Source organism: Mustela lutreola, chromosome 2 (genome assembly GCF_030435805.1).
Source record: "Mustela lutreola isolate mMusLut2 chromosome 2, mMusLut2.pri, whole genome shotgun sequence".
NCBI lineage: Eukaryota > Metazoa > Chordata > Mammalia > Carnivora > Mustelidae > Mustela > Mustela lutreola.
The window spans coordinates 131,631,084-131,654,462 of NC_081291.1; the positions used below are offsets into that span (position 1 = coordinate 131,631,084).

Consider the following 23,379-nt stretch of genomic DNA (forward strand, 5'->3'; position numbering starts at 1 on the left):
ATGGAGCAGCTCGAGTATTACAAAAGTAGAAATTATTATAAGCACTTTGTAAAACTCTTTGGGACTACCTTCCTAAAGGTAAATGTCCCTATAAGATGCAGAAATTCCACCAGTAGGCATATAGTTAAGAGACATGCATAGTATCCTTACAAAATATATGAAGGAATGCTCAAAGATGCATTATTCATATTAGCCACAAATTGACAGCTATTCCAGTGGTACTGTGGTCGCCAGCCTCTGAGATGGCCTGCTCTGTTCCCTGCCTCCTGATAGGCACACCTTCTTGTAACCGCTTCTCACACTGCAACAGGGCTGGTCTGTGTGACCAACACAATAGGGCAGAAGGGATGGCATGTGGCTTCTGAGATTCCCTATCAAAGCCTGGAGCTCCTCACCCTCTCTCCTCCCCTCCTCCTCCCCCACCCCTTCTCCCTCTCCCCCCCTTCTCCCACCTTCCCTTCCCTTCTCCTTTCACCTCCCCCCACCTCTTTCTCATCAATGTCTAGGGAAGTCTGCTGCCACGTCATGAGAAGAGAGGTGTGGTGAGAAGCTGAAGCCTTCTGTCAGCAGACGCCTAAGGGAACTTGGAAGCAGACTGCCTCAGTCAAACCTTCACAGAGATTGAGCCTGGCTGGCACTTTAAAGACAATCTCATCGGAGCCCCTGAGCCAGAGTCCCCAGAGAAGTGGCTCCCAGGTTCCAGAACCCCAGAAACTGTGTGAGATAGTACCTGTTGTTTTAAGGTGCAAATTGTTACAAATTGAGGTAATGGGTTATGCAGCAATAGAAAACTAATACACCCATCAACAAGAGAATGGAAAATTGTAGAATAATCATAAAGTGAAATACTGAACAGCAATGCGAATGAACAAACTGCAACTACATGCACATTATAGATGAATTTAGTAAAGATATTTAATAAAAGAAACCAGATACTGAAGAATACATACATTATCATTCATTTGCATAAAGATCAAAAGCTGACAAAGCAGTCTATGGTGATAGAAGCCAAGATAGTGGTTCCTCTTCTAGGAGGAACAAAGGGGCTCCTAGGAATATCAACAACCCTTTAGTTTTTGGTCTGAGAATTGGATGTGTTCATTTTGAAAATTTATTTTTCTGGACACTTACTGTTCATTTACTTTTTAAAATGTATGTTATAATTAAACAGTTTAGTAGATTAAAAGGGAATGTATCGTGATTCCAGTATTAATGAACTATTTTTTGATGTTAAGTTTCTTAAGAGTACAGAATCACTTTACATGTTGTCATTTTTGATACGGATTCTTGATAAAAACCAAGCACAAAACAGTGAATCACAGTACCACGAAGATGATTCTCTAGGGAATTAAATTAATGCGGTCCCGGTATATAGTTTTCTAATAATCAAATTTAATTTTGAGATAAGCTTAGCAGTGTTTCTCAAACTTTAATATGCATAAGAAATACCTAGGGGATTGACTTAAAATGGAAATGCACTGCCTCCATTCCCAGAGCGTCTGATTCAGCAGGACCGACAAAAGGCCATGAATTTGTATTTTTAACAGATATGCCAGTGAAACACTTCACAAAATACTGAAATAAAATCATACAGGTTTTGTTTTTTTTTTTTTTTTGCAAACCTTTGTACTTACTTGCTTTTCTGAATTCCAAATAGAAACTAGTTTAAAACCAGTTTAACTGCAAATACACACGGGTATTTGAAGCCCTAAAAAAAAAAAAAAAAAAAAAAAAAAAAATCCTCAAAATGGGGGAAGACAGAAATTAAAGCCTGAATATAAGAGCTCGTATTTTAAATGCCTTTGGGGAATAAAAATGATATGAATTTTAAAAAATCACAAATACTTTATGATTCTAATATATAACTTCTGTTGCAGGAGAGGGGTGATATTTCTAAAAGATATACACCTGTTATACAATCAAATGTCACTCTCTTGTGAACATCCCCCGCTGCCCAAACACACACACTTAAGTTGCACTCCAAATGGCCAACTCTGAATCTTCAATTACCAACAACGAATTAGAAACCCCACAAATTTCAATAAGATTGCAGTGCTTTCTTAGAAGCTTATCTGTCCCCATGTTGTGTCCCTCATTACAGTTTGAAAGCCTTTCCTTGGCTGTGGAAATGAGTCTGGCATGGAAAGCCCAGTGACTTTGACTTGGGGGGAAGAATAAGCAATAGCTCTCAAAGGACAAATATCCAAATAACCAGTTTTCATGCAAATATACTCATAACAAACAAAGCAAGGCAAAAGGAATCCTGAAGACATAAGATGTGTAGGCAGAATTATTTATAAACTGTATTATTCTGAAACTGCCCAAGAGGCATCAGCAAGTCTTTAAAGGTCCCTTATGATCACTGTTATAAGTACTGCTGGAAATAACATACAGCCGTAATAAACCATGGGTAGCTACAGAAGCAGGCATACCATTTACTTTACCAAATGGGGTTTATTTTTCCTCTGTAGTCTCCTCTTAATAATATGAGCCCCAAAGTGAGGTCTGTATCTAGATTTATGAAGTCGGTGAAAATGGGGGAGGTCCCAGGTCCTTGAATATGCCAGCAACTCTGTAATCATGCAACAGCTTGCCGGGCAGGGGATGTGGCTACCTCTGTGTTCTGTACATTAGCTAGGCCTGTTGGTGCTCATTAAATTCTTAATGGGGATGACAACACTACAACCGATGGAGGGTTATAAATGCAGCTACCTCAGGTGCAAAATTATGGGCCAGATTTGAGGTCCCTGTTGCTGAGGCTATGGATTTTTCTATTAGAACCAGCACATGAAGGGATATATAAACATGCTTATTAACATCTTCACCCTCTATAGAGTATCTGTTCTGTAACCTTAAGAATCATCAGTAATCAAGGTAGTGCCTCAGAGTGCCAAAGAAGAACAAGGATGCTAGCTAGCATGGTGGCAGAAGCAGAATAGGAAATATGTATGTACATACATACATACATACATATGTGTATGTGTATCCATACTTATACACATACATTTATATACATACGTATACACATGTGTATCCATACACGCACATCTATATACACATATATATGGAAGAAAAAAGAAAGAAAAATTGAAGAAACACTTTCAGGACAGGCTCTTTTAAAAATCAAGACTCCATGTCTATGTTAAACCGATGTAGAAATGTATTCACTAGTGTAAAATGGCAATATGGAACCATCTAGTTATTTTTCTCAAATGCTAACTTCATCAAGGGCTACAGAGAATTCAAGATCTGACTTCTAATTTTTGGCCTATGGAGTGTACCATGAGTAAAAGAGTCGGTACAATCCAGTGTGTGAGGGGCTACTAACATTGCTCCTCATAATCTGAGAAAGCAATTACCATTGATTAATTACAAAAATGTCCCCAATTCTCCTTCAAGCCTGGTTCCCCTGCCTTTTGCAATGTGGCATTCAGTTCCTTCCTTCAAGTAGTTGAATTCATTTCTCCATCCCTTGCATTTTGGTGCAGGTGCATTGTGACTTGCTTTGGCCAGTAGACTACAGCAGAGGTGATGGTGTGCCCCCTCTGAGGTTATTCCTAAGAGGTCATCTTAGGCCAGCCAGCCATGGCTGACCTGCTAACTGACCACAGACATGAGAGTCCAGCTAGGTCCAGCTCAGAACAGCACAACTGCCCAGTCTACCGATGGACTCATGAGACACAATAGTTAACTATTTTGTGTCATTAAATTTTAAGGCAATGTGCTGCACAGAAGGAGTGACACAATCTTGGCTGACATTATGGTGAATGATTAATGCTCTAAATAAAACATATTTTCTTACATTCCTTTTTGGTCATAGATTATAGCCATTATTATCATTTTGCTATGTCATGTGAGGTGCAGTTCTCAGTACTTCATACAATTAACTACAATTAATGGCTTTAAAATTATAGATTTTTGGTATAGTGTGTTACCTAAATAGGAGATCTGAGTCTAGCCATAGTCTTTCCATTGACCCTCTGCATTAAAAATATAGTTCAAAGGACCAGCACCATTATAGAAAGGTGGTGGGAATATTATAAGTGATCCAGGCATGGGGTGACAGGATCCAGATGAAAAGTGAGGTACATAATGAATAGGCAAACTCTCTAGCAACCTTTTCATCCTCAATTGGCACTTTGAACTGAAATCAACCTCAAAAGCTCAAGATGAAATGCATTCAGAAAAATGGCTAGTATCTTCAAATCATCATGGACAGATACCAGCTGGGACATTGGTCCCAGAATGTTCTTTTATACATGAGCAAAGACAAACATCTTAATACTCTTTCTTCCTAAAAACCAAAACCTAATTGCTGAGCAGACTGTTCCTAGGCAAAGAAATCTGAAAATAACATAGTATCCACTCTTGCATTATTTGAATTCAAATGACGGAAGAAACCATATACTTTTAAACATTGGCTCTCAAAAAACACTGGTGATCACAAACACACTGGTGATCATAACATATTCTACAACTTGGAAGAGATTGTAAAATAATACCAAGACAAAAAAATTCTATTCTCTTGAGCCCTGCAGGATGACTGTTTTGGCTCAGGGGTAGCCTCCACGCGAACTCTTTTCATGAAGACAGAGGCAACAGTGCGAGAAGTCACAGTTCTTACTACTTTTAACCACAGTCACATGTGTTTCCAAGGCCCTGTCCGCAAATACCAGCATCACTAGTTGCAAAGAAACACAAAATTTTAAATGAGAGTGAATTTCACACTTGAGGCAACAGGCAGCTTTACATTTGGATATGACATTCAGAGCTATGTTAAAATACTACTTTGCATACAGATTATTGAATGCTTTGTCTTGGAAACCAATTCATGCTCTGTATGCCAGGACCAAGGGAGAACTGGCGGTGCAGACTGGCAGAGACATTCCTTTAAGCTACAGATTCCAAGAAGAGATATAGTTTCCCCCCAAAGTATTTTTCTTATGAAGAAAAACTGGTAAACCTCGGGGATTGAGTCACAACACCTGCAGTGAGAGTAATAAACCCTTTGAAAGACATAGAAATATTACCCAAATTGGTAATGAAATAACTGTAGAAACTCACACATTCATCCCAAGTAACAAAGCACAGTTCATCAGATTATCTTAAATGTCTGAATACTTAAAAAAAAATTAGTTGTCATAATAAGTTACTAACTATTGAGATGTATCATTTAAAAATTCGTATAGCTGTTTTTCTACAGTAACCTTACAACAATCCATCAACAGAGATAGTATTGTTATTCCAATATGGAACATAAGGAAAATGATGTATAATTCACCAGAGGTCCCATTAGAAACACATTACTGATTTAAATAAACAGTTTTGAATTAAACCATTCTAATGCTGTTTCTTTGTTTCCTTCCACATTCATCTTCATATTTTGCTAGCTCTATGATACATAAAATTAGATTCCTTTAAGAACAAAATAGACTCCTCTAGACTCTTCTTATATTTCCCTTCTCTCTTTTCTGTGACCTCACAGTTCTCAACATTCTTCTATTCTTCAATGAGATAACTGATTTTTAAAATTTATCTTCTTATTTTCAAGCTCTTACTGAGTTAAATTTCATACACTCCATGAAAACAACAGATAAATTTCAAACAATGAAGGCTTTGTCACGACTGACACGCCTCTGTTTGGTCCTCCAGTTCGTAAACTATGTCACCCAAGGTTCAAGAGGTAACCTGCCTTCTTTCAGGACATCCATCTGGACCAACTTGCTTCTTTACCAACATGCATATTGCCATCAACTTATCATTCAATTATTGTCAAAGACACTTGAGTTCACGTTTATGTATATGGGTTTCCAGAAATAAGAATTTAAGGTCAGGGAAGATGGGATTGGGTCTTATACTACGTGTTCTTCTCACAGCAGATGCATTGTTAATTCAGATAACTAAAACCACTCAAACTCTTTGACCTCAAAGCTGACATGTAATTAATCTTTAATGAGTTATTAACATTCTATGCAAAATTTTATAAGGCCTTGCTAAGGATTAATAAAATTATTAAAACTTGAAAAATTAGTCCTGAACAGATGAGTGGGATATTTTACTGTCTTGTCAGGTGGATAACGCACTTGAATATTAAGTGTGTGGGAATGTGCCACTTTACAAAGAGTGGCCCTTACAAACATTCGCCTGGCGCTCTTAAACTATTCATCATCTGACACATAGTCTTTTCATATATTTTCATCCAGAATTGTCTTACTTTAAATTTTAAAAATATAAAATGGAAGAGAAAAAAATACATAAAATTCAAAAGAGTACAATATTAAGACTGCACATTAAATACCATGAAGAACACATAATTCAAGATTGATGGCAATAAAAATGTAAAAGATGAAACACAATTGGAGTTGGCTTCTTTACCATTTCAACAGCACTGTGATATTCAAATGGACATTATTATTTCCTTTTAGCGAATTTTCCAAGTTTCCAACAAGACAACAGATTGTGAAAAATCATTTTGTAAAGCACAAGACATTAAGCAGTTTTTATCATGATATGACTACTAGATATGTAAATCAGACAGCTTGATCAAATAGTTTAAATTACAGACCTTCGCCATAGAAATGCTAACTTCTAAGTCTACCTTAAATGGGGTAAGGTAGTTGGCACTATCATTTTCAGGTCTCTCAAATTTAAATTAAAATTTAGCAATATCCAGTGAAATCTATGATGGAGATACTTCAGATTCTATAATATAATGAAATATAATTCCCTGGTAATAGCTAACACACATTATTCTTGTGGGAATACACAGGCAATTTTAAGGATATTACAGAACTTCTTCCTTAACGTTTGAAAAGTTTCAGATTCAGCTTCCCAAACATGTTAATTATGTGGAGACTCTCACTAAGGTAGACATCCAGGAAGTCTGAGCTCTTGGCTGTTGTGCTAAAGTGAGGCACATTAAGTGGTCTGCAGGCTTCCTTCTCTTTCTTCTCTATATTCAGACAATTGATTAATGGTGGCACAAGAACACAGTTAGTAAGATCGGCTGTATCTTAAAATAGCAGAAGGATTCCACACCCCACCCCCCCAGTTTCTTAAGTCTGTCATTTTATTTTAGAAAAAAGCAAATACAGAAGTCTCTGACTGAGCATCACCATTGTCTCTGAAGCCAGCAGGCAGTTATTTATCTCAACTTGGAAATAACTATTATGATCAATCAGACATTTAAAATAGAGCCCTTTTAGAAGGGCTGTTTGAAAATTGATTAATATGCATATTTCATTTGATTTTCCTTTCATATTCTATCTCTTTTTGGGCCCAAGAGATAGAAATTATTCATAATGTAGTCACAGACACTTTCCCCTAGTGCGGTCCTTGAAATAGACCACTGGACATTTACAAAGACTGTTAAGTATTGTTGTGCTGTCAGCTAGTTTTAGAGATGTTAAAATATAAAGAGAATTGTAACTTAGAATACAGGGCATAAATATGGTAATGTGTGCTTATGTATGTGGGGGCCAGGAGGAAAAGGATATAGTAAAACAGTAGAAAAATTCAATGAGTTAAAAAAGTTACTTCTCAAAGTATCTATCAGCACAATTATTTAAATACATTCTTTGCAAGTTTTTGTGAAAGCAAATTTCCAGGTATTTGATTTCGTTTCCACATTAATAATTCTCATGGATTCTGAATCCTTTCTATCATGAGTACATTGGATCTGACCTTCTAGGGTGAAAGGAATTGAGAATGAATAGGTTTCATCAACAGGGATAATGTATCTTGGAAAGGCAAAGAAAATTTTAAGCATTCTGTAGACGGGGGTGGGGGGAAGACACGTGAAAAATTTTGTTCCCTTCATTGGTCAAGCTTTCTCTAAGAGTAGTCTACAGGTGCTATTGTGTGTGTGTGTGTGTGTGTGTGTGTGTGTGTGTACTTTAAATACCAAATCTTAAAAAAAAAAAATTAAGTCACAAATTCTTTGTTTTTCTTTCCTTCCTCCACCCCTCCCCCCTTTTAAAGCAACATATGAGACAATGACTATCTCTTCTTCTTGGAAGTCCTCCTTTTCTCGAATTGGATCTCTAAGTTTTTCTATTTGCTCATCACCTCTTTCCACCTTTCTAAAGCAGGAGTAACAAACCAGGTTCCAGAAGCCCCAGTAGGAAACATGCAGGAGTAAGCAGATGGAGACTCAGCAGGTGAACACCAGGGAGTGGTAGAGACCACAACTAACTGGAGAGTGCTTGCCCCAGCCAGAGAGGTACAAGCTAACTGAGCTTAGCCATTTGTTCCCATGCAGGAATATGGTCCCAGTGTTCCCACATCTCCTGATTTTTAAAAATATTGAATCGTGTATTTTAAAAGGAATTTGCCTGCCATTCAAAACACATCTGCAAGTCAAATTTAGCTCTAAGGCTGCCAATTTGTAACATCTGCTCTAAGTAAATCTCGATCTCGTTCACTGGTTTCCCCTTCTGCATATCCTTCTAAATGTAGGGTATTTATTGATTTCTGCTCATAGTCTCTATAGCTCTTGCCTTTACTGTCTTCTCCTTAGTTCTCTCTTCCAATCTGTCTCTATGTTGATCGTTCTCACACCTGACTCCTAGTTCTGATCTTTCTTTTGAGTTCTTAGGATCTGATTTTTCAACAAATGATTATTTATGCATGTCCTACTCAGCAAGTCTCATACTGTACATATCAAATCATTGTCAGACTCAGTCATCTTTCATTTTCCATATCTATTTACTGAAACAACTTGTGGCTTATGATATATATTTTAAAATTTTTATTATTTTTAATTTATATTACTTTGTATATATTGTGTATATATAGAAAGGTATATATACATACATATTTTTAAAAAAGATTTTATTTTTTTATTTGACAGAGAGAGATCACAAGTAGGCAGAGAGGGAGAGGGGAAAGCAGGCTCCCTGCTGAGCAGAGAGCCCGATGCGGGGCTCAATCCCAGGACACTGAGATCATGACCTGAGCCGAAGGCAGAGCCTTTAACCCACTGAGCCACCCCGGTGCCCCTACATACATATATATATTTGAAAACTAGCATCACATAGTTGTTAAGATCAGTTATTGGAATCAAACCACTTAGGTACTAATCCTAACTCCCTCACTTACTAATCATGTGGCCTTGGGCAAATCACTTTACCTCTGTGCTCCACTTTCCCTATCTCTGGATGGGGATAATAAAAGTACCTACCCCACAAAGTTGCAGTGAGGATTGAAAAATTATGGACTAGATAGTAGGATGCAAAATGGAATTTTTTATTTTCCCAGATTTGCAAAAGAGACTTCAATGTGTGACAGGCAATTTATTCAGGTTTCACTAATGGAGTGTTAGTTTAGTTTCAGAATTCTTAGCTTTTAAGTTACATTGAGAACCAGTAGCAAGTGCTACAGATTAATTTTTAAAGATTGGTAGAGATTTTCTTGAAAGGAAGAGGTTTTATTAGCCTATAACTCACTGAGTATAGCTATGTGCTAAATGCCCTTCCAAAGGTATAATATATATTAGCCTACTTAATACTCTTAAACTGGTAAGTGTTCTATTAGTCCCATTCTATAGATGAGGAAACTAAGGTAACTAAGTACTCACCTAATGCAACAGAGAGCCTAAGTGGAGGAGTGGAGGAGGTCAGGTGGTCTGACCTGCTCTGGACAGCATCCTTGGAATTGTTAAAGAACTACTGTGTTCCTTGTCCCCTTTCCATGAATGACTTCCCTTCACTTTACGCCCAGTATAGTCCTCAGAAAGAATCCTTCGAGAGCTTGAGATGCACCTTCTGAAAGGGGAAGATTCGTGAGCTGGCACCAGACCCACATTTGAAGATGAGAGACCAGAGAGAGACATTGCCACCAAAGGCTAATTGCAGGAACACCTTTCCCACAGCCCAGATGCCCACACCATAGAGGGCATCTTGAAGTATGATCCACCAAGAAGTGGGTGGAGAATGAACGCAGGAGAAGAGTAGAGTGAGGAGCCCACCCTCTGTCTCTTGTCTACTTCTGAGCTTGAGACAGGCCAGGGCTAGCAAGGGAACAAGTTTAAATTGGATTAGGAATTGAAGTTTTGGTAAGAGAACTATACTTTTAATTGGGTGATGCAATAAAAACTGAGAGCAACGAGGAAAGCCTTGGGATCATTCAGGGGCCTCATCCAAGAACAAAGGGAAATGAAACCACCGAGAGGCTGACCAGAGCAGGTGTGCAATGATGTTCTGTACCTCATGACTGAGATCATATTCAGTTACTCCTCAAAAACATTTAGAGTCCTCCTATTTATTTCCCAAAGAAGGACTGAATCTTCTAACGTGTCATTTGGGGCTTTTCACCATCTAGCCCTATTCTATCCCTTTTACCTTTGTCTCACGTTACAACCAAACTAAATCCAGTCATACTCCATTCTGCAAGTCACCCTGCCTGGCATAAACTTCCCATCAGATAAATCTTCAGATTTTTATTCATTATTTAAGATTCGGCCAATATCTTACATTTTTAATGAAGCCTTAAGGATTTCCCCTAATGAGATTAATCACAACTCCTTCTCACACATCTATTATCTCACCCTCTCTTAAAATATAATTAAAATTAGTAGTTTATACACCTTTCTCATCCACTAAATTGTAAATGAATTCCATGAGGGCAGGACGAAACTTTATCTTTTTTTAGTATCTTATATAGCACTCAGCAAATGGAGCATGTACACAGAAGGCACAATAAACAATCACACAATGAAAACTTAATGAGTATTATGACCTGAGACCTTTCTCACTTTCAGAGCACTTGTAAAATTCTCAGGACAATCTACATCATGTGAGACTTCATACAATTTTTGCTTAAAAAAGAAACAGTGATATCCAGACACATTGGTATCAAAAAACAAATTAGAAAAGAAATTGTTCCACATGTCAGACTGCTCCTTATATTTAAGTATTAAACAATTACAGCACTAGAATGAATACATGTCAGGTAAGAAAAAATAAATATTCAGCCATAAGTAGATAAGAATTTCAGAACACAGTGAACCATGAGCTGAACTAACAATGCACAAAGGGTCTGTGTGTGTGTGTGTGCGTGTGTGTGTGTGTGTGTCTGTATGAAAGCTGTGTGTATGAAAGCCGTGTGTATTGGAAGGTAGAACTTCTGGAGGACTCGCTTTGTAGAAGTAAGAATTTATTTTGTACTTTGCCAGATATTCGATTCAAGATTTGGGAAGCAAGCAGCAAATGTAATCATGGATTACTGTAGGCAGCTAGCCAGCTATATTTACCAACACACAAAGAGAATTTTAAACAGTTAGATTGGACAGTCCTATAAAACAAAAAGGACTGAGACCACTCAGCATCTGCTGAATGCAAAGAAATTTTCTGGGTCATTATTTATGTTAGGTGATGAACAGGACTTATTACAGACAGCTTCTGACTTACAGTGTCTGTCATCCGGCTCAGTCCAGTTGGAGAGGCAGGTACACGGGCTAAGTATCAAGGTCCCACAGAGAACTAACATTACTTATGTGGGGCAGCGGCGGGCTTCGGCTGTAGAAACAGGTTGGGCAAGTTGTATACAGACACACAAAACCTTCCCTCTCCATCGTTAAATTGAGCATAAGCTCGTATGGCATTTGACATTTCAGTGACGCTTTTAGCTACAACAGTCAGTCTTTTTGTAATCTACAGAAATGCTCCTAAAAGGACAACAATTCTAATCAAACTTCTTGATTATTTGGAAATTTTGTTGGCTTGGAAATTAAATCTTGGATACAATGTTTAATATCAATAACTATTGCCTCATTTTGTAGATAGGTACTGTTGATATGGACATTACTGATAATCTAATGCTCGAACACTAATTACATGTCCTTGGATAAGTTACTTAATTCTTCTGGATTCAGCTTCCTCCTTCATAAAAAAGGGGATAGTAATAGTATCAATCCAGTTAGTTGTTCTGAGAATTAAATGAGTAAATTGATGAAAAAAACACATAGCCCAGTGGACATAGAGTGGGCATTAATTAGCATGAAAATTGGGTGGTATATTTTCACTATACTACATATGCCATATAGTACTTTTAATTACTACACATTGCCTTATATATTGCTATATAAGTATTGTGCTTATATTATACAAGTATCATTGTTTAGTTGAACTACTTTTATATACGGAAACCAAGAGCCAGAGCCATTTATTCATTTTCTTAAGGTGGCTCTGCTATATTTAAAAGAAAAGACTGCATACATTAAAGGTGAGTACAGAAAAAAATAAATCTAACATCTTGAGAGGCAGTTAAAGAATTATAAAAGCTTCATTTTCTGGGGTTGTTAGTCTTCTAATCTTTCAAAAGAACTTCTTCTGAAAAGTGCTTTCACAAATGGAATAGAGACCAATGAAACTGTGGTGTGGAGCATATAGCTAAAGCTTCTCTTCTCTTCTTTGCCACTGATTTAATCTTAAAAGGTCTAACAATTCAATCCGGTTTTGTGTAGGCTACTGAATATTCTTCAGTACCGTAAACTTTGTGTTTCTCATGTTTTCTTTTTTTTCCCCCCACTTAATGGGTTTGAACCTTTAATCCTAAACTTCTTTATTAAATTGTCAAGAATGTTCTCTAATTCAATCTAGCAAATCTTTAACGAGTATTCCTTATATATCAAGAGATTAAAAAAATGAAAGTTTTAATCATGTGCAAACAAACACTTATAATACAGTCTGATGGGTGTTGCTATGGAAGGAAGAGATTTAATATCTTTGTTTTTGTTTGCTTTATTTACACCATACCAGAAAATGAAAATCCCTGAAAACTTTTAACAGGCCATAGACATGGAGGGAGAAAAAAAATTCATTAGCGGGAAGAGTAATGAATAATGGCACTACATTTTAAAAGTACATGATGCATGGGGGAATGAGTAAAGTATGCAGGATATGTGTAAGAATTGCCAAAATGGTGCTCAGGACAGGTTGATGGTGGTCATTTAGTGCCCAAAGGTCTTGAAGGGATTTCCATTTTGTCAGGGAAGTCATCAGCAGGTCATTGAGGTTGATAATGTAATAACAGGATTAACTGTAAAGATCTAATTGAGATATTGTAGAAGGTGATAAGAATAGGAGAAAGAGCAGCTCTTGGGTGCCCTTGAGTGCATATGCTAAAAAATAACAGCCAATTTGAATATTAACTCTTTGAAAACAGGGAGATACATCTCCTAAAGACCACATGTACCATTCCTCAACTTAATGCCTTTATCTCACTGCACGACAACTCCCTTCCACTCCCACAGACAATGGGGAGATGAACCCATTGGTAATGACATTCCCATCAGTCCTCAACCATGTCCCTATCTTAACACTGCATTTGCACAATAGCTTTTTGAAAGGCCTGTCACTGCTTCCTTGTCGACTCTTTGTCACACTTCTCTGTGGGAGCTGACATTTTGCTGATACTTCATCAGGCTGGACTGCCTGCTGAGAACAAGATTGGTAAGGGATATGCATCTCACTGCTGGAAAGGATGGGAGATGTATTATTTAAATACAATTTATTTTATAGCAACTTTAAAAATCAGATTTAAGATTGCTTCAGAGAGGTTAGAAGCATATTATGGCATCTCACCTCTTTAAGTATGGGGATGCTTAAGACTTTTAATTGTTCTTCTAATAGTTTTTTAATTTGTTTGTATGTTTTATTTTTATTTATTTATTTATTTTTTTGCCTTTGGTAACTGTCTCCTTGTTCACTATAGTGCATCATCATAAAGGAAATGCCAGCCCTGATTTATGATAGGTGTGTTACAGGAAGTTGGGAAATAACTTAGAGGTTCTGTAAGGGAACACATGGTTCCTTCCATGTGAGTCAACCACATGAATTCCAGAGAAAAAACGGAGGAGACCGTGTCTACACAAAAAGCAATGCAACAGTTTTGTAATTTTTTAAATCTTTAATCAGTTCACCGAAGCAATTAATTTTTGCTTTAAAAATAAAATAGGCTTGGCTAAATAGTAAATTTTTTGTTGGCTGGAACTATTTGTCGGTTAATTTAATTAAACCAAAAAGGTCAGACTAGTTATCTGTTTAGAAACAGCAAAGTAGAATGGACATCTGAGAAGTAATCATTTCTTAATATCAAAAGGGAAAGTAAAGGTTAAAAAATTGTTCTGTGTGTTCAGAATAAAATTAGCTGTTAGCCAGTGGTATGCTGGAATTGTTACTACAAGCTTGGGGAAACCCACTGTTAAATTCTCGGGAATTTTGCAAGCCAGTTGACATCACACTGGTGGCTTGAGCTCACCATGATGAGAGTCTTACACTGTAGAAAACAGCTAACACTACAATCCACGGGCTTTATATTTCAGAGAACCAGTTGTTAAATGTAACCAGAATCTTCCTACCTGTATTCAATCTGGTTTTCATGATGTTTAATGATGTTTCATTATCATCACTTTATGATGATTAATCATTTCATGATGTTTGATCATACGACCTTTAAAGCATAAGTTGGGGTTTGTATCTTCCTTCTAGTTTCTTCTCCCCCATTCTTTCCAATTTTCTTTCCTTCAGTAGTGAAGGGGTCAATTGTGTAAATGCTCATGAAAAACATGGTAGAATTCAAAGAAGTCATAACAAAATATCCGAGGGATAGAAAATGGAATTGCCAAAGAAGGGAAATGAAGAGTTATGAGGAAACTGTACCTTGTTCTTGTCTTTTTTTTTTTAAGACTTTTAGTGCTGCTGTTAAGCTATGCTCAAGATTCGTGTCATATGAAATAGGAGAAAATAGTCTCAAATTAAAAGAGCAGCAAGTTTAATTAAACTGAAGGAAAAACATCTTCACTCTTATGGATACAGTGAAGGCCACCAGACAACAGTTAAAGAACAGACAACCATTTAACTCGGGTACTTAGTCAATGGTTGTTCTGAAGATGATGTGTTTTCCCCCAATTGTTAAGGGGGAAACTGGTGAATTAGTGAATACGGAAAAGATAAGAATGTATAAAGGAAGAAAATAGTCACCCACGTTCCCACCATCTACGCATGACCACTGATAACAACTGCTTATCCTTCCTGCTGTACTTGCCCATAGACATAGATGGGTCTATGGTCTTACAAATTTGGGTCATTCTGTATGTACATCATGTAATATCAGATTAATGTCAATTCTCCTGACATTACACATTCTTCTAAAACATGAATCTTAACAGCCTCAGAATAGGCCACTTAGGTGTTAGGTAATTTGTTTAAACATTTTCCTTCTGGTGGATAGTTAAGTTGTTTCCATTTGGTACTTTTTTGCTTATACAAATATGCTGGGATAAAGAAGAAACTGGGACCTCATCTCAGATTATTTGGTAAGAGGCCTGATATATACGGTTAACCTTCACAGAGATGATGTGTTCTTATCAAGGGTGTGAGAGGATCGGTCAAACCAAGCAGCCATCCTCTCCTCACCCCCAAACCCTTTAGGAAGTAGGGAAAAGTACAACCTACCATAATGCAGATCATTTTCTAACACAGTGAAGTAAACACTTGAAAAAAAAGAATTATTTCCCCCATGTATTTGTATTTATAACTACCAAAAATTGAAATTTATATAAAGCCAATATCTTTAGAAATACCTTTTTGGTCTCTCCTGCCTTGAAAACATATTACCTTGTATAGCCTATAAGTATTTTTACAGTTCATTATGCAAAGTAACTAGGTCTTAAAATTCTGTAAGCACCGTAACAGGATATTTAGAAAAATGTTGCATGCCTTTTTTCAAACACAAGCCCCTTTTTAAATGCCACACACATTTCTTTGTGGACTATGCATGAAGCATTTTTAATGAGTCCTATCCTTTGGTTCCACTCATATTTCTAAATATCTTATTATGATGATTATATAATTTTTGTTTGTGTTTGTGTTTGTAAAATCAGATAATAACATATAACACCAAAATTGATCTGGATGAGGAACTGGTGAGTATTCTTGCCTATTCAATTCAATACATGATCTCATTTAACAGGTTGCAAATAAATTTCAATACTGTTACTAATCACCAAACATCTCTCCCAACTATCATGCTATATTCTCATGGGGTTTGAAATCCTGGAATAGAAGAGTCATAACATAACTATTAAGATTAATATTTTGAAGAATGAGCAGTTTATATGTCTCTTCACTTGTTTTTAAATAGTCTATTTATATCATCTGACAATTGGAACAGTGTAAACTTTATTACTAACTGCTTAATAATTATTCCATTAAAGTTGAGTTAGACAAGAGAAAATGTCACTTCGTTGTGCAAATAGCTAGTAACTAACTTTTGAATATGTAAATTCTTACCTTTAAGCTTTTTTTTTTCAAGCAGAAATATAAGTTAGGGATGGCCAACGGCTGCTCCAGCAAACTTTATGCTGCTTGATGTGGTTGTCAACAGTGCCAGAATGACAGTTCTAAAATAAAAACTATCTAGTTATATCCAGAAGAATCATCAGGACTGATAGACCTTAGCCTATCATTCTTGCTTGAGTTGAGGGTTATCCTTAGGGACAGTAAAGCATTTCCCCCAAACAATGAGATAATTAGCTAAATGCCAAATCCTATACTGGAGTTACATTTTATGTTTATGTTTAAGTTTCTGGTTTTATTTGCTTGTTGGTTTATAGAAAGTCCTAAGCACTGAAAACTAACTCATATCATTGTTTCCACCTTATAAAACCATAGATGATCACAAGCAATAGACTCTTGCTAACCTTATCAGATACCTTTGAAATAATAGTGTAAAAAATACAGGCGCGGTCCCCCAGCTCACAGCTCCCCTGAGTTCTCAGACTGTTTTAGTGCAGCAGAATAGAGAAGATAACACATGCAGGGTTAACAGGTTATGTAAGAATCACAAACACAAAGGAAGATAACAGGGTAGTAGTTCTACCAGCTCTTTGAAGCAGGTTCAGTTTAATCACTTTTGATGAATCCATAATCTACTCCCACTCTGACAAGAATGATAAACACAGTCTAGTAGATTCTGAAAGTGCTTTTCAATATTACTGGAAATAGTACACTGTGGTACATTGGTTCCAAGGATGGCTCCAAACACATCTCCCTCCTTGCAGGTCTCTTGCAATGTGATTTTGCTACTCGACTCGTCAGAAGGTAGAATTTTTCTCCCCACATTGAGTAAGGCTGGTCTTAGGACATACTTTAACCCATAGAATTTAGCAGAAGTAATGACATGTGGCTTCTGAAGCTAAGCTTTTTGACATCTTATAGCTTCTGCTTTTACGCTTTGGGATGCTGCTTCTTGGATTGTCACCTCGAGATTGCCATGCTATGTGAAAGTCCGAGCTAAATTGTGGAAATGCTGTGTATAGTAAAGGCAGGTTGAGAAGCCTAGCCAAGCCTAGTTCCCAGATGATCTGCTTATGAGCTAAAAGCACAGGAACCATCTTATTAACCCACAGGATCAAAAGAAATAATAAATCATTGTTTTAAGCCACAAAGTACTGGGAATGTTCATTATACCACAACAGATAATTGAAAAATACCCTAACACAATACTTGATAGAGTAGTTAGGGAAAAAAAAGAGCATTTGTAAAGCTAACAGCTTTACTGACTTTGTTGGTTATGCTGTATAGGTTAATGACTTCTGTGTGGTATGGGCTTTTCCTGTGTAAGCAAGAGGACAATCACAGCTTCCAGTTTTGTTTTTTTCATGGCGTTGACTTCCATGCTCACAAGGCCCACTCTGGTCCCCAGAGGCCAGCAGGGCAGGCTTGTGAAATAAAAATAGAGAAAAAGAAAGGAGTTAAGGCTTATAATGAATCTCAAAATGCTCTCCAATTTCTTCTGTCACCTCAGCGTGTGTGCGTGCGTGTGCGTGTGCAAGCACGTGTGGTGTGTGTGCGTGTATCTGTGTGTGACTGAGCTGTAAGGAAAACCACAGTCGAGTAGTCTCCATGGATTTACAGCGCTTCCGAAAACGTTCCCTGAGGAAATCAACACGATGCCAAACCTTGTCACTTTGGAAACACAGAGACAGAGGTGGCTTTTTGCTGAAAATGTGGTTTTTCAGACAGTAACAATGGAAGCAATTTTGATGTATATCTTTGGAGGCAGTTGCACAGAACAAAACTGAAAAATGAGATGTCATTTGTAAAGGAAGCTTAGGACGTGCAGAGCTCGGGAAGTTGTCCCCAAATGGTTGCCCGAATCCTGTCCCGGTCTTTGTTTCTTTTGTAAGGCAGAATCATCACCCCAGAAGTTTATAATTTGTGCACTTTATCAGAATGTGCAATGCATGAAGTGGGGGAAGAGAGCATGTGGTGCTTTGTTGATCACCCTCTGAACTGGAAAGGATGGCAGCTGCAGCGAGGCCCCATGCCGGCTCAGTTAGCGGTTCCCCTGCCTGTCCCACCACTGAAACCACTGCAGTGAGAGACCTGCTGGAAAGCATTCTCCGAGCACAAGGAAAGCCTGGGAACTTTCCTAAACATATGACAATTGTGGAAAGTTGCATCAATCTAAGCTGGGCTGTGAAGTATCTTCTCATCCTGGGAGGAATCTCTGTAGCACAGAATTACAATATTTTCTGCGATATTCGTACCATTCCTGGCTATTATCAGTTGATCGATACTCAGTGCCAAGCACTTGACGTAAATTAGCTCACATTTCCATAAATACCACCGTGTGATATAAACAGCTTTGTCTCCTTTTTACATAAGAAACTGAAGCTTAGAGAGGTAAAGTGACTTACTTTGGGTCATCCCGCTAATAAGTAGCAAAATTAGAGTTTGAACCCAGATTTTCTGGCCTTTGCAACTGAAACTCAACCCCCACACCCACCTTGGCCACAATACTAGGTCCTTAGCACCTCTCAAGTAAATTCATTTGCTTTCAGAGACCCACCGGAGCTCAAGATTTGAAGTCCATCCAACAAAAATCTGTCGTCCTAATGGGGACACAAGGCTTAACTCCTTAGATGGACTTAGTGGGCTCTGTGGACCAGAGTCCTCTGTGGTTAGAGATCTGCCTGCAGTTAAGGTCTGAAATACCACAGGCTACAAACTCATCAAAATAACGAAAAGACACTGGCTGTCTTTTTCTCCCCCTCTCTCTTTTGCTCTTTCACAGATTCACGTAGAAACTAGCTCTTCTACTCTTAGAAGTCATTGCTGATGGGCTAAATAAAACCTGGTACTGATTGTGGAGAGCACTGTTCATTAGCACCATTGAAACAATTTGCGGTCTTTAATTAACTATTCATCGGCAATCTAGACACAGGTCTAGAGTTAAGATTTTTAAAGATATGTCTGGCTCCAGGAGCACTTGGGCTACTTCACTCTTTTAAAAAAGATAAAGAACAACAACAGGCCTGATTTTCATCATGCACAACTCTTCGAGAGCTCTTTTTGCCTTGATTTCAGCTGCCAATCATGGCGATCCCATTCACCCGCTCCAGTCTGATTCATAATTTCATTTTGAGGTTAGACAAAAATATCAAAATTGGACAAAGTTATCTGATTGAAAAATAATATGTTTTCCAGAGATTATGGTGACCTCTCTATTTTGCTAATTTACATATACTTTCAACTCATTTTCCTTCACAGTGGGAATCTCAGAAGCATTTTCCAATATAGTATATTCAGCAGCTGCTTTAAGAAAATGTTATCCGAATAAATTAAATCTACCCAGGTGTGTGTGTGTGTGTGTGGTATTGTCTCCTCATGCATTGACTTCCAGGGCATGACTTCTTTAGTGGGTTATTGAATAGAGGACTGATTTTGTGTCTAAAAATCAGTTAAAAGAGGAAGAGTTTTGCGGATTGGCATGAAGCCTACTCTTAAATGATGTTAAACACATTTGTGTTACGTCAGGCTTCTGTTTTCCTAAGTTCTTTTCCTAAGTTCTTTTCCTCTTTGCCTAGAAAGTCACAATCCAGCTACATAGATAGTCCTTTCTCTACAAAATCTAGGTGGGACATTGTTACTTATGTACTCCAGTTCATTATTAGCCACAGGACAACCTGTTAAGACACTTATTCCCATTCTGTCAGCTCCAGAAAAGCCCTGAAGACCGTCTGAATTTAACAACGCGAGGAACAACGTGTACTACTTGAAGGCGAAAGACAACCTTTAATCCTAGGGCCTGTCTCTGTAAGTGGACCCAATGGTATGACCACTTCCTTTCTCATCTCTTCACTCCTCCCGATTAAAAAAACAAAAACAAAACAACACTGTCTTTTGGATTACTTCAAAACCAGAGTTCACTTGCCCTTTAGTTTTGACAATTTTATTTGTTATATATTCAGTCTTGCTATGTATGAAAGAAAAAACAATGCTGTGATAATTTCCTCTCACTAAAATAGTAAGAAGTGCTTAATTCAGAATACATAAGAGAGATGTATACATGTTATGTTTATACAAAGCATGAGAAAATGTATAAAGAATAAAAACAGAACCATGCACTTTTGTGTATTCATTTAAGGAAATACTTATTGAGCAAACTCCTGTATGTCAGGATTGCACTAGGAGTTTGGGAATACTTTGGTGAGCAAAATGGGCAGATAAACTTCCCATGTAGGAATGAGCTTCTGGCAGGAAGGATAGGCAATAAATATTAGACAGAATAATAATTGGAATATGTTATACTAATAAAAAGAATAGCATGCTAGAAGATGACTTGAAAAAAATTGTAAAGTTCAAGGAGTTTCACAACTTGCAATTTTAAGTAAGACAGAACTGAAAAGATTCAGTGAAAAAAATGACATAAAACTTAGCAAAAAAGTGAGATCCATCTAGGTAGATACCTTGGGAGAAGCATTCCGTGAGTCCACAAGCCAGGGACAGCTATTACTAGCATATCAGAATGCTTTTTCCCAAATTTTATATGCATGTACATACACACATATCTATATATGTTACTTATAATTGGAATTATGCTGCACATAAACTTTAATATTTATGGATTTGTTAAAAAATACTTATGCAGTACTTAGGGATTTGATAAAAGATGACACTGATAACCCTAATTAAATTTTCCAAAACTTTTTTATGGTTCAGAATCTTTGAATTGGATTTGTTTAAATGATCTACCTTCAGGTATAAAGAAAACAATTCTTTAACTCTGGAAGCCAGCAGTACCGTTGGTTGATTACTTCAGCTCAAAGAGGTGTTTGGCCAGCTTTAATCTTCTTAAGATAAGATTCTTTTGCAATGTGAACTTTTTCTCTTGCTCAAGCTAGCTGCAAGACGCCTAACAGCAGAGGCTGAGAAGACAAGGTTAAATAACTTCATCGCCATGTGTCTCAGTTTCCTCACCTGCAAAGAGGGGATTAATAAAGCTTATCCATCTCCTGAAGACACCAGTGGGTTAACTAATTAATGATCATATGGTGCTGAACAAAGGCTGAACATTGTTATTAGAGAAGAAAGAAAATTTATCATCAGATTGTACCTTTCTGGCATCTGTTGCCTTGGTAACCAGATTTGCAGGTGCAACTGCCATTTTTGGCACTGCTTTCCAGGGTGTTCTCCTCCATGCACTGACATTCTGAAGAGCGGCCAGCTCCACAGACCCCCTTGGGACAGTCTGTAAGCAGACTGAGGCAAACCGGTCACCTGAAAACCCTGCTTTGTTTCTCTTACATTGTCAGTGTACAGGCATGTAGCTTTGTGGGGCCTGATTATGGGGAAAACAAGGGGATCATGCTGACTGCCAGAAAGAAAGAAAGAAAGACAGAAAGAAAGAAAGCAAGAAAGAAAAGAGAGAAAAAGAAAGATGTCTTTCAAATCAGGCAATTCATTTGCTTTTTGGCAACTAGATGTGAACAGTGAAGCCTGAACTACTTAAAAGGCTTTGGTGCTTCTGGGAGAGAGATTGCTTCTCAATGTGCTCCGTTGGTGCCTATAGTTAATATTCTCCAAAGACTGTTAAGTTCTGCCAGGCCCTATATTCCTCATGCTACCACAAGGCGATGGACAAGCACTGATGGAAAGGCTTAACTTGTTTCCATTCCCTTTCATGATTTGGTAATCAGAATGAATTTTACATCATGTGGATTACACACAACTTTGATCGGGACAGCAGCATATTCTTAGCTACATTTTTGGCAAATGGCTCTTGCCTTTCCTTCATTATTTTCCCCATGCTGTTGAGTCTTATGGATGATAGTCAGTACAGAAATTCTATTTTGAAGAAGTTTCACCTTGCATTTAGGAAAACATACCCTTAGTTCTATCTTTGAGGAATTATTTACTGTAATTCTATTCATTTTCCAAAACCTGTCATGTTTTTTCCTCCCCTATTAAAATGACCGAGGGACTTTCAAGATCCTTCAAGCAGCTTCTAAGCTCAAGGTAATTGCCCTATATGCCTGGAGAGGCTTTGTTGTCAAAAGCTGTTTGGAGAAAACAAAATAAGCCACTTGACCTTCTGCTGAATGGAAATTATTAGTATCTGCTAATATCTGCTATTATTAGCAGAGATAATTTAAAGTAGTGGTTACAATGCTACCATGTAGCTGATCCTTATCCCAGTTGCCAGGAACAGAGTTATCCTTAAAGAAGAACAGGTTTATTAACAGGACCCCTTTTCACTGTTCAATAATAGTGTCGCATGTAGATGATAAATTATGTGATCCTTCTCGCATCCTTTTTGTGGCTATTGAGTCCTTTCCCAGATCAACAAAGCCCCCAGCAAAGTCTCAGAGCTTTCGTCTTCCTCGATAAGCCTCTGGCTCATTCCAGAGCATCGCTTCCCTGGATTGGCTTCCATGCCTTACTTTTCCTGTTCAGCCTGTACAACAGTGGTTCAAGGAACGACTCAGGCATGATAGAATGCTGAAATATGACAATTGGGTATATTAAGAAGATATAACTGTGAAAATACACAGAAGAAAAAAGAAAAAGCGGAAGAAGTAATGTCTTTTGCCAATCCAACGTCTACACAAAGTTCATTATGTACTGAGATGTTTCCTCCAAAACTCATACATTGAAGTCTCTACACTCAGAATGTGACTTTACTTGGAAATTGTGTCTTTGCCAATTCAATTAGTTATGATGATATCAGACTGGAACAGGTTAGGTCTCTGATCTGATATGACTGGTGTCCTTAAAAATAGGTGAAATTTGGGCACAGAGATACTCACACAGGGAAAATGCCATGCAAAGATTAAAGTTGAATGATCACAGCCAAGGAACTACGGGAAGCTTGGAGATTCCCAGAACTGATCATTCCCTAGCACCTTCAAAGGGATCATGGCCTGCCAACAGCTTGATGTCTGACTACGAGATCCAGAAGTGTGAGGCAATAAATTTCTGTTGTTTAAGGCACTCACTTTGTGGCACTTTATTATAATAAGTCTAGAAAACTAATATAGGGCTGCAAACTCTAGCTTCTGGTGGCCAGTAAGTGGCATTAATCAATGAAGCT

General features: G+C 37.6%; 1 protein-coding gene across 1 annotated transcript in view; it reads right to left on the minus strand.

The window, feature by feature from the left end:
* The window catches only part of LOC131825591 (EGF-like and EMI domain-containing protein 1), a gene marked incomplete at its 5' end in the record, with an annotated part of 304,549 nt that overhangs the window by 136,785 nt on the left and 144,385 nt on the right, over positions 1 to 23,379 (minus strand). Inside the window, 1 exon segment of the mRNA XM_059165052.1 lies at positions 1,635 to 1,708.